The sequence below is a fragment of the Equus quagga genome, chromosome 10, assembly GCF_021613505.1.
Source record: "Equus quagga isolate Etosha38 chromosome 10, UCLA_HA_Equagga_1.0, whole genome shotgun sequence".
Classification (NCBI taxonomy): domain Eukaryota; kingdom Metazoa; phylum Chordata; class Mammalia; order Perissodactyla; family Equidae; genus Equus; species Equus quagga.
This window is the reverse complement of record NC_060276.1, coordinates 113,497,303-113,513,467: the sequence shown is the minus strand read 5'-3', so window position 1 is coordinate 113,513,467 and position 16,165 is coordinate 113,497,303.

Sequence of the window (16,165 nt, the reverse complement as noted above, 5' to 3'; positions counted from 1 at the left end):
GGGTGTGGACATGGCACCGCTTGGCAAAAGCCATGCTGTGGTAGGCGTCCCATGTATAAAGTAGAGGAAGATGGGCACGGATGTTAGCTCAGGGCCAGGCTTCCTCAGCAAAAAGAGGAGGATTGGCAGTAGATGTGAGCTCAGGGCTAATCTTTCTCAAAAATAACCCCCCCAAAAAAACAAAAAAACACACATACGTTCAACTGAGTATAAATTCACATGAGTTGAAAGTTTGAAACCTGACCAATTTACTTTATTTCGTGAAAGAAATTATCTACAGAGATATCTGTGCCTCTGGAAAATAGTGTGCACGGGTTCAAATCACAGAGCGTTAGCTGTGAGATACTGTATTTTTCTCATATGGAAATGCCAAAGGTTTTACTTTAAATATAGTTTTTGTATTTAAATATATGTATTTAAATTTAAATATAAATACATAGTATATGCATTATTTCCAAAGGAGCCTGTAATCAATGACTAAAGGTCACAAATTCCTAAATTAACCTCTGGAATGAACAGAGAGATAACTAAGTTGTTATAGCCAATAATAGATGCTTTTCTTCTTCAGTGAAAACAAAAATAATGTCATAGAAAATCGGCTTTCGGCCATCATAAATTTTATATTAAACACATAAATACATAAAACTTAAGTTATTTTGGTGATTTGTAAACCATAAAGCTCTTGAAGACCACTTAAACATCTTATGAAATGGATCAAGAGGAAGGGAAACAAAATAACACAGCTCAGAAACACAGTGTATCTCAACATGAGGTTACATGCGGTGGTTTGTCGTAGGAAACAACCAGAAAGCACACCAACAGATGGTTTTAGTTTTAATTCCTTTGTAATCTTGACAAGTCACTCTTTCAGCCTTCTGCAGGCCCTCTGTAGAGTTCTGTACGACTGAAGCCATTCACAGATGGGTCAGATCAGAAGCCACCAACTCAGGCTACCAGGCGAGCATGACCACCAGGTCCCCTGCGAAGCTCTGAATGCCCTGCTTCTCTGCTGACTCCCTTCTGGTTGGTTCTGCTCTGAAAGAAACTCCCAATTCTCCATAAATCCCACTCCACCATCAAGGGTTGGCCCCCAGCCCCTTTCAACCCTGAACCTGGTGAGGGTGTGTCCTTCCTCCTCAGATAGATACTGTACCTCAGCAAGACTTGGTTGGGCATTTGTAGGATCCAAGCCAAGGGAGGCATTCGGTGGGGCAAATGTTAAGGCTGAGAAGAAGGCAAAGCAAGTGTCTGCTGTCTGTAGAGGGGAGAGAGGATGAGACTGATCATAGCCCCGTTCCTGAATCAGGTTTTCTCGGCTCCATCTGTCTGAACACTCTAAAGTCCAGATGGTCTCTTAAATGTAGTCAGGGAATATAGAGTACTTGAGGGAGGGTAGTGACTTGACAACCTGGGCATCTTGTTCCCCAATCTCTGAGGAAACTGTAATGGGGATAGCAAGGAACGCTCTCTTGTTTTTTAGAAGGCTGTCCCCCCACCGCATAAAATATGCTTTTTATTTACTTCTTCCTTCTCATCCTAACCGCGGAGAGCCAGGTTGCATATCCTGCGAGGTATTTATAGTGCAATTTTAAAACAGGGGTGGGGAGAAGTTTTGATATTTGCTCCGCCTCTTCCACACGTATTAAAGTGAGCAGAGAACACTGGTTATGGGACAGATTTACTAGACAGGTGGTGGGAGTGCATCTCTCCTTGGAGCTTTAGGGTGCCAGGCCCCAGGCGCAGTTAGTAATGGGACATGCTGCCAGTCGTATCTGCTGAAAGATTGAGCCCTTGACCCTAAGGAACACTGGGGGCTGTTTGTGTCTTCTAAAGTACAAATAGCAATGTAGGAGGGAAACAACCAGAGAACATGATAAAGAGGGACTCAAAAGATGTGCTTTGGAGAACACCAGGACAGAAGATAATCCATTTCACTGAGTTACCCTAATGAAGGAGAGCATGAGACCAGCCAACCAACCGTAGTGAAGGGGAAAGATTGAAAAGAGAGAGAAGTCTCAAACTCATGATGAAACTGTGTGGGAAAGGGCCTGATGACACAGGGGCCATCCATGCTGGTGACAATGAAATTACAATAGGACAGTTTCACACTGTTTTACGTTTTATATCTTTCCCATCTTTCTTCTTTTGCCTCCTCTCTCTCTGTTTCCTTTTTGTCTTTACACACCCATGGCGAGCCTCATGTGATGCAGAGAATGAGGAGAAAGCAGCCACAGTTGCAGGTGGATTCTTCTGTTTGGAAGGGGTGGTTTTGTGTGTACTTTTGATTTAAAACTGATCTCTTTCCCTCACACAGATAGTAAATCCCCGCCTGCCTCAGTGAGCATGACCTTCTATAATCAGCTCAGTGAAACCCTCCCTGGGTGACACTGGCTGGACTCTCTGCCACATTCAAATTCATATTCTTTCTACTTCCCTCAACTTTTAAGCATGTGAGTTAGGAAACTGGATAAGACCTGGTGTTCTGCCTTTAAGATTACCCTAATCTCCGTTGTAATTAATTTCTAGTGTATTTGTCATGACATTTCAGTGGTTGTGTTTCTTTATGTGTACATATATATATCTCCCGTCTCCCTCTTGGTGATTTATACTAATTAAATGTTTTGCAAGAGCCCAGATTTAAACTGACTGGGAAGGTTTGAGTCCCAGTGTCTTACAAGGTCACCCTCCAGATTCTAGTGGATTCTAGTGCAATCTGGAGGGAGAGAGGAAATCCTGGCGGCCTCATGGCAGTTTTCAGACATCCCTAGAGCCCACTAGGGTGCAGGGTGAGGAGGTGAGTCGCTTCCACAAGCAGGAAATGGCTCTCAGTGTTCTTCTGGCCAGTGGCAACTCCTGAGGCTAAGGCCAGACAGACACAGCCAACTAGGACGCCACGTTTGTCTTGCGTGATACCCATGACCGCTTCACTTCCCACTGGCCGAGGCGATGCAGTGGGTCATAGATTCCAGGGGCTTTCGTAAGAGGGAATGGCATGAGTTGACATCTTGAGCAAGATCGTGGTAACATCTCTGTGAACCCATATCTGAGCCCCACTGTCCAGGGCGACCACACTTCTAAGAAGAGTACCTGGGCTGTTTTGAGAGTTAGAACTAGTCTGCTGTCCTGCAGTCCCCCCCGGAACTGTAGGGAACACTCCCAGGCAGGTCCACATGGAGGCCCAGCAAGCAGGACTTGGTTATCAGATGATGTGCATTAAATAAAATGGTTTATAGCACCCATCTCGTCTCCTAGGTCTGCATTTCCCACCGTTCAGTTGCCTTTCCACTGAAGCATCGTAACTAAATACCCAGCTAATTTAGACCCTGCCAGGGATTATTTTAACACATTACTCTTGTCCATTAACACATCATGATGGATTAATTTGTGAGATGATCAACTCTCCAGAAAAGCCCACCTAACTAAACAGAGCGCAGAAGCGTGTTCTAAACGGGGAGGATGAATTTGAAAATAATCACAAGTTTGGCTCCTATTCATGAGGGCAAGCCCGCAAAGGGAATGACAGGGCAAGGAGAGAGTGAGGAGGATCTTAGGAAGAAGGATGTAAGGTGAAGTCACTGGTACCCGGACAATGTTATCGAGTGGGGTGTGGAGGATGAGGAGGAGGGAAGGAAGTTACATTCGTTAAGCAGCAAATGCAGATCAAATGCTTCATTTATTCCATTAAATCCTCACATCCCATCTATGAGGCTGGTATTAGGAGCTCCATCTTAAAGATGATGGGTTAAGTCCACTGCCCAAGGTCACAGACGAAGTGGCCCTGCTCAAAACTGACCCAGCTCTGTCCAACCAGTCCAATTGGTTCTCCAGCTTTACTGGGGACTGGAATCAACTAAGGATCCCAGAAACCGTGTAGATTCCCTTCCCTTACCCCAGAGATCCTGATCTCTGCATTTCTGAAACTAGCCGAGGTGCCCCTGAAGCAGCTGGTCTTCAGAGCCCAGTTTGGGGAGCGCCATGTCTTCCTTTGGGATATTGAGGACTGTTGATACAGGGGTTACTGCACCAAGGAAAGCCTGAGCCCCCCAGGTATGCTCGATTTCTCTTTCTCTTTCTGTATATAACCCTCGGTGCTCTTCACCCACTGCTGTGGAGTGGAGCTGCGCTTAAACTCAAATTGCTTCCCGCTAAGCACTTGTTTTGGAGGGCTGTAATTTAATCATATAGGATTGGCAGCTCTGTTCAGAGCTAAAATGTGAAGATGATTTGGACAAGTGCAGTGGATGGATTTAGGTACAGACAGGGGCAGGTGGCTAACTTATTCGCAGTCCCGTAAGTCCTGACAAATAGAGCTGCTGCAGATATTCACAATCGAAAGGGCGTCTTTACTGTACTTTTCCCAGTATCTGACCGAATTTGCCGCAGTGGGTCTACGTATATGGTGCAGAGTGCCACCTAGTGGAACCTCGTGGGTATTGATGTTCAGCTACAGACACCCTTGGCTTGGTTTCCAACGTGAGGTGTGGGAAGAAAGTATATGAGTAGATATAATCGTCTTTTTAAAAATGTGTTTGTCAAAACACTGAGGAACAGAGTTGTTAAATTATTTGCCAAGTACTGTTCTTAGTGTTTTATTTAATGTGGAACAAACAGTGTTATGCGTCAACTAAACCATTTTTCTCTTCCCGGGCCCTCTGGACTACTCATTTCCCAGCATCCTTTGAAGTCGCTTTGCGTGCCATTCACTGAACAATCTCCATGGGACAGTGATGCCCATAGGAAATAAACATTTGCTTTCTTAAAAAAAAAAAGTGTGTTTGTGGCTATGTTATCCTATACCCAGTGTATTAATACAGAAATATGCAGGGCTGGATGCTAAATGTTGTTTATTGATGCAAGGGCAATACAAAGAAATGGTGAAGACCACAGACTATCAAATGTTTGTTTCAACCACTTATTGCCATTGCTTTTGCTTGATGTCCCAAGATGGGGCTGGCCATGGATTTCCCTTTGCGCCTGCAGCTGTAGACGACAACCCCGAGTTCACTAGGTGGGCAGCCATCTTTTCCCTTTGACGCATTTGCTCTTTTCATAGAACATGGCCCCCAATACGTAGCAATGGAATCCCTTAGTATCTCTCTCGTGCTCTCTCTGTCGCTCTCTCACTCAGCTCTCTCTCATATTTCAGAATAATCTAACCACTAACCATTCTCTCCCGCTGCCAACTCCCCAACCTGTAAATGGCATCTTTTTTTTTTTTTTCAGTGAGGAAGATTGGCAACAGATGTTAGCTAAGATTGTCCCTGAGCTAATGTCTATGCCAATCTTCCTCTTTTGTATGTGGGACGCCACCACAGTGTGGCTTAAAGAGTGCTGTGTAGGTCTGTTTTCAGCATCTGAACCTGTGAACCCTGGGCCACAGAAGTGGAGCGCACGAACTTAACCACTATGCCACTGGGCCAGCCCCTTAAACGTCATCTTTGAAGCCTTCTGTAACTTGATAGTTAGAGGGTTAGCCGTCTTTTTCATCCTACTTAACTGTGAGTTCATGAAAACTGTTGCTGGGTGGATATGATGCGTGAGTGTTTTATACCTGCTTCCTACAGACAAAGTTAACCAAGTCAAAGATGATGGAATGCTCACTTGCTTATGTGTGTGTGTGTGTGCATGCATATGTATATGTGTTTATGTATGCATACGTATATATGCATGAGTGTATGTATTTGTGTTTACGTGTATGTCTGTGCGTGTACTAGAATTGCTGATGCCTACGTAGATTAGTTGTAAAACTAAGTGATATAATCTACGGAAAGTACTCTGCATGAGGCCTGACATCTACCAAGTGCTCCATAAATATTAGCTTATATTATTTTATTTTATCACTTTAGATATAGAATCAATTTTATCACCTCAAGAGACTAATTCTATATTCCTCATACAGTGAATATTTTTAATCCTTTTAGCACACAGTATCTGGGAATTTTCTTCTACTAACCATTTCTGCTGTGTATAAAGTTTATACTCAACATTTCATGTACTATATTCATATAGTAGTTTAAAGATTTTTTTATGTAAAGAGTGACACAATTTCTTAGCTCTTCCATTTGTAACACATTCTCAATCACTGCTTGGTCTACTCTTGCTTTCTTTGGATTTAAGTCCATCAAACTTTCCAGAAATGTCTCAGATGCCCAGAGCTTGTTTCTGGAGTCTTTTTTTAAAATATAATTTTTCATTTTCCATACTCTTCTTTCTAACCATGAGAACGCTGACCACTTCCTGCTTAAAACTTATCAGAGGAAAGTCCCTTTTTGTTCATCCAAGTTCCTATATTTCCTCTGTTCTGCTTTTTCCCATGATCCCACGAGAAGAAGAAGAAAATCCAAAAGTATGAAGTCGTGCCAATGTTGATTTGCATAAGACCCTGTGATGGTTCTTTACCCCTAAGAATCAGAAGTGCATTCTTCCTGTTCTTGCCCCTCCCCCTTCTCCTGATATGTCCCCTCACTCCAGGTATGATTGGTCTTCTCTGTTGTCACATGTGAGTTTAAATTTTTCCTGATATAGCCTGTTTTCATAAAACCTCATTTAAAAAGTCTTGCTGGGAGAGTACACCAAGATTTATACACAAAAGTATAGAGTGCTTTCATGTGCGGCTGGGATGGGCAGGGTGCATCGCTCCCTAAGAGGCACTGGACGCTAAAGTTGTTGCGCCAAACCCAGCCTTGGTGAGGCTCACCTGGGAATTTAGAATTCCACTTAGAAAATCTGAAGCTTTCAGATTTGTTGGGGTCTGAGGGAGCCGGTTACTTACATCTCTCTCCAGCTGAGCAACACACCCTGGCGTCACGTGGGGTTAACATCTAGCATTTGCCAAATTTGATACCCATAGCTTGGACTTGTCATCTTGCAACTCTCCAATTCCCCTACTCAGTTGAGTTGACCCGCCCAGTCACAGGTGGAAAAGAAGAAGAAATGCAAGCCTGCAATGCTGAGCGAGGGCTCCCTGTCACACAGGGCTTACCGTGGGGCAGCAGAAGCAAAGAGAGGATGCACTCAGCTTATGGGCAGGCTGTCCCAAGAGAACAAGAGCCAGGAGATTGGAGCAAACAGGAGCAGTGACCTTTCCTCCACTGCCGCCGATCTGCCAAGTCACCCTGTCTCCTGTGAGAAGCATAGGAAGGGGTTAAGGGAAAAAAGGACAAGTCCTCAACCTTCCCCATTTCAGGTGTTGATGTCAAAATGTAAGGAGAAGAGAAAATTCCCTCCATAGTACCATTCTGATTCAACAATAAATGAATAAAATCTCAATTAAATGATCTATACTAATATATTAGCATGTAAAACATCATGCCACCCTTGGATTCAAGAAATGAGGAAGGCTCTTTGATTTAGAGCCGAAGACCAAAACCTATAGGTTTGTATTTATATGTATCTATTTTACAGAAGATAGAGTCCTTACCTTCAGGGGCGCTAAAGATATCATTTCTAAGACTCACTATGATTGATTGGGTTCCATAACTTCCTTCAAGCATTTATGAGATAGTGTAGAATGTAGTTATGAAATTTGTATTCTGCATTATGTAGATGTATTTAAAGGTTGTCAATTGTATTCATTCATTCATTCACTCACTCACTGGTTTTATTCAGTCGGTCGATAAATATTTATTGTGTGCCCACCATGGTCCAGGCATGGTGCTAGAGGCTGGAAAGATACTGATGAACAAAAATAGAAATATACCCTGTCTCCTAGAGCTTATTCAGAAACCCATTAGTCAGATAATCACAATGAGGGAGATTGAAGTGCTTTGAAGGAAAGGAAGAGTGTTCATTAAGATTATATGATTCTCATGTTGCGACTCAGAGAACTGAGTCACATTGGGGAGCGGAGGGGCAGGTCTCCTAAGGAAGGCCACCCAAGCTGAGATGTGAAAAATGAGTGAAGTAAGCAAGACAACAGTGAAAGAGGACCATATTTGGGGGTGAGAGATCATGAGTGTGGCTTAGTCATGTTGAATTTGGGAGGCTTCCAATACCCAAATTGGAGACGCTGAGTCAGTAGTTGGCCATAGTCTTTGGAGCTCAAGGAAGAGAGCTAAACTAGAGATATGTAGTTGAAGTGTCCTGTGGCAATGGCAGTAATGGACACCTTGGGCAGGGATGTGGTAGTCTAGAGCCTTGCTACTCAAACTGTGATCCCTGGACCAACAACATCGGCATCTCCTGGGTGTTCATTAGAAACGCGGAATCTCCAGCCCCACTTCATACCTGCTAAATTAGAATCTGAATTTTAACAAGAGACCTAGGTTGTTCCTAGGCATGTTACAGTTTGAGAAGCACTGCCCTAGGGTACAATTTCTCAACCTCAGCACTATTGCTTGTTGGGAGCAGAAAATTCTTTGTTGGGATGGGGGGGGCGTGGGATTTTGGGGGAGAGTTATCCTGTGCATTGCAGGATGTTTAGTAGCATCCCTAGCCTCTACCCACTAGGTGCCATGAGTACCCTCTCCCCAAGGTGTGACAACCAAAATACATTGCCAAATGTCCCTTGGGAGACATTTGATATTTAACATTCCCAGTTGCAAACCATTGACCTAGGGGCAGTGTATGGAGAAAAAGGGAAAGAGGAGGGGAATTGATCTTTAAATGATTCTAATCTTTCGCAGCTGGTAGGAGAAGAACCTGAAAAGGAAAATGAAAAGGGGAAGATAGAAGAAAAATAAGGAGACTAGTGTCTAAGAAATCAAGGAAGAAAGGATGATGAGGGCAGTGTCACATGCCACTGAGATGAAGATGAAGATGAGGATTGCAAAGCGCTCATTTAGTTTAGAGAAGTGGAAGTGACTGGTGACCTGAGAATGAGCTCTGTCGGCAGAGGGGAAAGGCCAAATTCAGAATGGAGAAGGTTGGGAGGCGTGGAAACCAAGACAGCGTGTAGAGTTCTTGTTACTCAGTGTGGCCCCCAGACCAGCAAAATCAACCCCCTCTGGGAGCTTGTCAAAAATGCAGAATCTCAGGTCCCACCCCAGGCCCCGTGAATCAGAAGCTATATTTGAATAAGAGCCCCAGGTTCCCAGGTGATTCCTACACACATTAACGTTTGAGAAACGCTGCTAATAGGCAATTCTTTAAACGAGTTTGGTAGTGAAGGCCAGGAAGGAAACAGACATTGTGTTACTGTATATACAACTGTAGCTACGTGTGAGCGCCTTCAGTGGACTTGCCTTCTATAAATAGATTTAAAAGAACCACATAAAGGTGAACACTGTAGATATTTAAAAAGGAAAATGTGTAATTTACAAACTCATAAATCAGAACTCTGGTTGCTCTCCTATTTTGAAGATACTGGCTGGATTGAAAATTTCATGGTTGTATTAAAGACTCAAGTATACTTGTTTCTTTATACTTTTATCCATGCTGTTAGTGCCCATGAACAAGTGACGATGTGTTTGCAACTAATTGGATTTCATGAAAGAAGAATATCTAGTAGTTTAAACAATCTTAATTAGTGTTTTTATTAATTGCAGTGGACATGTATTACTCTAGACTAGTAGTTTTCATTTTTTCTTTTTTCCCCAGCTTTATTGAGATACAATTGATAAATAAAAATTATATATATTTAAGGTGTACAACATAATAGTTTTATACACATAGACATTGTGAAATTACCACAATTAATCAATGTACTAATTAATACATCCATCACCTGACATAGTTACCATCGTGTGTGTATGTGTGTGTGTGTGTGTGTGTGTGTGTGTGTGTGTGAGTGTGGTGAGAACACTTAAGAAACACTGAGATCTACTCTCAACAAATTTCAAGTATACAGTACTGTATTATTAACTATATCACCAAGTGGTACATCAGATCCTCTGAACTTATTCATCTTATAACTTTCAGTTTGTGCCTTTTGACCCACATCTCCCCATTTTCCTCAGTGCCTCCCCACCCCAACATGCAGGCCCTAGTAACCAGTGTTCTAGTCTCTGGTTCTATGAGTTTAACTTTTTTAGATTCCACGTGTAAAGTGAGCTCATGCAGTATTTGTCTTTCTCTGTCTGCCTCATTTCACTTAGCATAATGTCCTCCAGGTCCATCCATGTTGTCACTAATGTCAGGATTCCTTCTTTTTTATGGCTGAATAATATTCTATTATATATATCTTCCATTTTCTTTATGCATTCATCCGTCAATGGACACTTAGGTTGTTTCCATATCTTGGCTGTTGTGAATAATGTTTCAATGAACCTGGAAGTGTATATATCACTACAAGATCCTGATTTCATTTCCTTCAGGTATATACCCAGAAGCACGAGTGCTGGATCACATGGTAGCTCTATTTTTTATTTTTTGAGGAACCTCCCAACAGTTTTTCATAGCAGCTGCACCAATTTACATTCCCACCAACAGTGCACAAGGATTCCGTTTTCTCCACAACCTCCACAACACTTATTTCTTATCTTTTTGATAATAGCCATTCTAACAGGTGTGGGGGGACAGCTCATTTTGGTTTTGATTTGCATTTCTCTGATCACCAGTGATGTTGAGCACCTTTTCTTATATTTGTTGGCTGTCTGCATGTCTTCTTTGGAAAAATGTCTGTACAGTTCCTCTGCCTCTTTTTTAATTGGTTTTTTGTTGTTGTTTTGGGGTTTTTTTTTTTCTTTTTGCTATTGAGCTGTACGAGTTCTTTATATATTTTGGATATTAACCCCTAATCAGATATATGGTTTGCAAACGTTTTCTCAGTAGGTTGCCTTTTCGTTTTGTTGATGGCTTCCTTTGTTGTGCAGAAGCTTTTTAGTTTGGCGTAGTCCCACTGGTTGATTCTTGCTTTTGTTGCCTGTGCTTTTGGTATCTTATCCAAAAAAGTCATTCCCAAGACCAGTGTCAAGGAGCTTTTTCCCTATGTTTTCTTCAAGGAGTTTTATAGTTTCATGTCCTACAATTAAGTTTTTAATCCTTGCAAACACAAAGGTGGAAGATGACCCTGCCCATCAATGACAAGGGTTGCAACCACAGAGATGTTCAGGCTGTGGGTAACACCAGGACATCCCAGCAGGGGCTATGTAGTTATGTGAGACAGTCCCACGGATTCAGATATCAACTCCCCCACCTGTTACAGTGGTTCTTAACCTTGGTTGCACCTTCAAATTACCTGGGGAGCTTTACAAATCCCCATGCCTGGGTCTCACCCATGCAGATTCTGATTTAACTGGTCTGGGGTATAGCCTGGGCTTTAGGAGTTTAAAGCTCACAGGTGATTCCAACATGCAGGCAAAGTTGAGAACCACTGCTTTGCAATAATTGCCCTGTTGCAACTGCTTCTCAGACTTGAGTATGTATTCCCCTTGTTAAAGCTCAGATTGCTGGATCCCAAATCAGTTTTGACGCAGTAGGTCTGGAGTTGGAGCCGGAGAATTTGCATCCCTAACCAGCTGGGCCCAGGGGATGCTGAAGCTGCTGGCCCAGGAAGCACACTTTGAGAACCTGTGCTCTACTGAGCGGTTCTCAAACTTCGTTGGTTTCATTGGCCCAGCCCTGGAGCTCCTGGGTCAATATGTTTGAGTCCTGACATCTGCATTTTAAATAAGAGCCAGATGATCCCCAAGCAAGTGATCTAAATACAAACCTTTGCAAACCCTGCCCTAGACACGATTTATATTTATAATGTTAGGTGCTGAGCTAACACTGGGAGGCGGAGTCATCTTTGAGAATGTCATCTCTTCTCTTTCCCTTTTCCTTTCCTTCATTGCTGACCTTAAGCTCCATGCACATTGCCTCGAGGGACATGTGTGGGGTAAGTCATTTGGATTTTGTCTTCTAAAGGCTTAACGGTCTTTGGGGATCATAAGGGGGTTTGCGGAGGCAAAGCTGCTCAAGGACATCTGGGTCTCCAGGAAGGGCAAAGAGAAAAGCGAAGAGGGAAGAGAGGGAGGGTAATAGGAGGGTTGGGGAGGTCTGTTGGCTCTGAAAACAGAGGTAACCTGCCAACTTTATGTGGAAAATGCTTAAGAAATGGATTGTGCGTGCACGTGCACACACGCACACTACCCTCGTGTGTCACTACATCAGACCCAGAAACTGCACACAACCCCTGGGAGGCAAGGATCCCCCAGTCCCCTGAAGGTCTGAGAAGCTTCCCGAGAGTCAGATAGGATGAAAGCTCAGAGACGGAAACTGAGTCATCGAAAACAAAGCCGACTTTCTGCACATTGCAGTCGGTAGACTGGGAGTCACACCGGATACAAGTTGGACTATTTGAACATTTTTCCACCTGGATAGATTTCTCATATAACCTGGTTTGGTTTTGTTTTCTCAAAACCTTACTCAGTAAATGGATTTAGAATATGCATTGGGAAGTCTGAGCTTTATTTCATGTCATTCATAACTTATGAAGTCGACCCTTCTCTAGCTCATGACTCAGCCAAAACTCTCTATTCCCAAATAGGGGAGCAAAAGCTTATTGTTTCACGGTGTTTGCTTTTCTTAAATCTGAAACACCTTGAGACCCACAGGGCAAATTATGAATAAAAATTGTTTTTATTTGGCAACCTGGGTTGCCTTAAGTGAAGCTGCCCCCAAACCAGGAATAAAGCTTTTATACACGTGTAGATCTTATTAAATGCTACAGCAATTTAAAATTTTATACTCATTTTATCCTATACCTGATCACACAATGGCCCTTCTGCTGTTTCAGGAAGTCTGAAATATTGGGCGGGGAGTGCCACCTGGTGGTAGGATGGTTATTAACTCCTCGCCCATTGGCTGGCTCTCCCAGAAGTAATTTCTGACTCTGAAGGTGTTTCTGAAGTCCCTTGGGGTGCAGATGCAGAAAGAAAGAAACAAAAATGGTTTGTTCCGACCCTAAAAGCGCCCCTCTGAGAGAGGCGGAGGTTGGAAAAAGAGAATTAGAAGGGAAGAGGACAGAAACATGTTGGAGGGGGAGGGGCTGTGAGGTCCTCGTGTTATCAGAGTGCCCTCGTGTATTTGAATTGAGTGGCTCTCCCCCAAGTCTTCCCACACGGTTTCGGCCTCTAGTATTGACCCCCGACCAAACACTCTCCCCGAGCACACAACCTCACCTCCTACATCGCAAATTAATCGGAGGCTCGCCAACGCGCCCTTCCTCCAATCCCCTCCCTCGACGTCAAACTATGTTTTATGTCAATCTCCTCTACACCATCTCATGAAAACAAGATTCTTCCCCCAAAGAGCCTGTCCACGAAAGAGCCTCTCCTATTCTACAGGGGGAGGTGGCCCTCCCTTAGCTGTCCCTTCCGCCCCCGCCCCTGGTTCACTGCCCTTTGCCTACTTGGGAAACTTCCCTCATCGGATATACTCCACCTGTTGCATAATCACTCGCTTCCATTCTGCTGGCTTTTCTCCACATCTGAACATGGTTCTTTTAAAATTATTTTCCCTCCAAAGATGCTTGTGGCAGCATTGTTTGTAATTCACAAAAATTAGGACAAACCCAAATGTCAATCAATAGGAGATTCATTAAACGAAGTGTTACATCCATACCATGTGTACAGCACAGCCATTGAGAACAACAAAAAAGAGAATAAGACAGATCTACATACCCAAAATAGAGCGCTAGGTGGAAAAAAACGGTGCAGAGCAGTACATATCGTATGATCCCATTTTTGTAAAAGAATTCTGTTTGTAACGATAAGTCAGAATATACATAGGAAAAATCTTGAAGAACATACAACAAACTGTTAATAATGGTTATCTCCGAGGAGTGAAATTTGGAGAGCTTTCATCTTATGTGTTACACATTCTTGAATTTGAATGTTTAGAACTATGTAATAATATTATAATCAGAAAAGATTTATATAAAAAACTTCCCTTAATTCTACCACTATAGTCCTCTGAGTCTCCCTTTCCGTTTTCACCAACATTTATCAACTGATAAGTGTACAGAGCTGAGCTGGATGAATAAAACTTGGACTCAAAAGGTTTACAGTCTGGTAGAGAATGTAAGATGAACCCGCCAAAATATAACCCAGGGCAGAATGTGACAAGGGCAGCAGAGTTTTTGGTTCATTTGGGCAAATTACTGAACCTTTGCAAGCCTGCTTCCTCCTCTAAAAATAAAGATTATAATAACCAAGGCTCCATGTGAAATGTAACTGGGTAGAACCTTAGATGGGGGCCTGGCCAAGAGGAGATGGAAAGCCACGAGAGGCATGCTGGGGCCTGAGGGCTGAGAACATGGCGAGCACATGTCTGCTGGGTGGCTGGGCAAAGTGGGTGCCTGTTGAGATGGGCAGGACGCCAGACACTGCCAGCTGTGTCCCCAAGACTCATGGCCGAAAGGCACCCACAAGGGCACAGAATGCAAGCTCCCGTGATTGCCAAAGGTGGGGTGAAGTGGGGGCCAGCAGAGACCTCTCAGCAAGCATGAAGCGGGCCGCAGCATCTGGAAAGGCTTAGGGCATTCTCTAGGAGCAAGGGCAACCACGTCAACTGAAGAGCAGGACTGAGATCTGAGAACGTGGAGAGGAAACGTTGGGAAAAGATTGGATTCCGCTTGCAGACAAACTTGCACGCCGGCTCACGGGGCCATGCTTATGGCGGCGATTTGAGCCCAGAGAACGGTCACTGGCGCCCTCCTTCAGGAGAGTTAATCCAGGGGACTGGCGTGTGTGCTGAGCGGGAGCGATGGTGTCTGGTCTCATCCCTCCCCACCCAACTGTTTAACCCCTTAGAACCTGACTTTTGATTCTACCACACTCAAAACTACTTTCTTGAATGGCACCAGTGATCTTTTTTTGCCAAATTTGGTGAGTTTTTATAGATCCCTGTGATCCTTTCCATTGTTGGAATATTGGATAGTGGTCAAGAGCACAGTTCTGGGGCCAGGGTAACCTGACTTTTTTAACCTCTTTGTGCTTCAGTTTTCTCCTATGAAAAATGAGACTAACCATGGTCCCTCCATCATAGGGTTCCTGGGAGAGGAAATAAGTTAATAAAGGAACATGCTGGGCACATAGTAAGCTCTACTTAAGGGTCAACTACAACTATGAAACACTGCTTTTCTTCTCCTCCCACTCTCCTCCCTTCTCTCCCCATCCCTCCCTCCCTTTATTCCAAAAGCAATTACTGAGCTTCTGCCATGCCCCAGTCACTGGGCTGTGTGCGCGGGGATAAAATGATAAAAAAGCGCCTGCCCTCAGGGAGCCCTCAGTCCAGAGTGGGGCACACACTAGTCAAATAATAAATGATAAGAGTTTTGAAAGAGGGAAGGAGAAGATGGCTTAACCCTTTGAGAGTGTAGAGCAGGAGGCCCAACCCATTCCTTGTTGAATGAAGGTGATGGAAGTAAGCGTGGCTGGTTCAGACATGTCATCTCAGAGTTGAAGTCCAAACTGAGTCCCACAGAAATCACGGAAGGTAGCCAAATTTTGGTGGAGGGGTCAGATGGGGACAATGTGAGCATGTGTCCAGAGGTGTGCATGAGTGGGACTTGGAAGGGGAAATGCAAGCGACTCTTAAAGACTGGAGAGCTGGGTCAGAAGGGGAGCTTGGCTCTTGAAGAGCTGGGAAGGCAGACAGAGCTCATCAGAAAGGGTCTTGCTTGTGATCCTAACAAAGTTAGACTTTATCCAGAAGGCAATGTGAAATTCTCTGAAGAACTTTTGTAAACAGATGTGTGGGGGGGGCGGCATGGAGGGGGGCGTTGAGAGCTGCATTCTAGAAAAACCAGCCTCTTCCCCCTTATCTTCGCTGTACTGCTCAGTCCTGGCTTGCCCCTTCCTTAGGTTACTCTTCGTCTGGCTCCTTTGACAGCTCTACTTCCATCACCTTCATTCAACAAGGAATTTTGGGGGAGTCCTTCCTGTAGGCCATGCCCTGTCCACCAGACTAGGACTGTGATGATGACCAAGATGGCCCTCCCGATTGTGTTCACTGCTCTCGGAATGCATCGTGAGTGTCACACTGCATTTGCTCCTCTTGGGACAAAGCTTTGTTTGTTCCCCTCTATTTTTGTTTTAAGCAAGAACACTCATATTTTATTTTACATATATTTGCATATATATACATATATAAAGAATCTTGACCTTCCTAAGTTTACAGTCATTTATTTTAATATTTAAATAAACTTTTTATTTTAGAATAGTCTTAGATTTACAGAAAAGTTGCAAAGATAGTACAGAATTCCTGTATACCCCACACCCAGTTTCCCCTATTGTTAGCA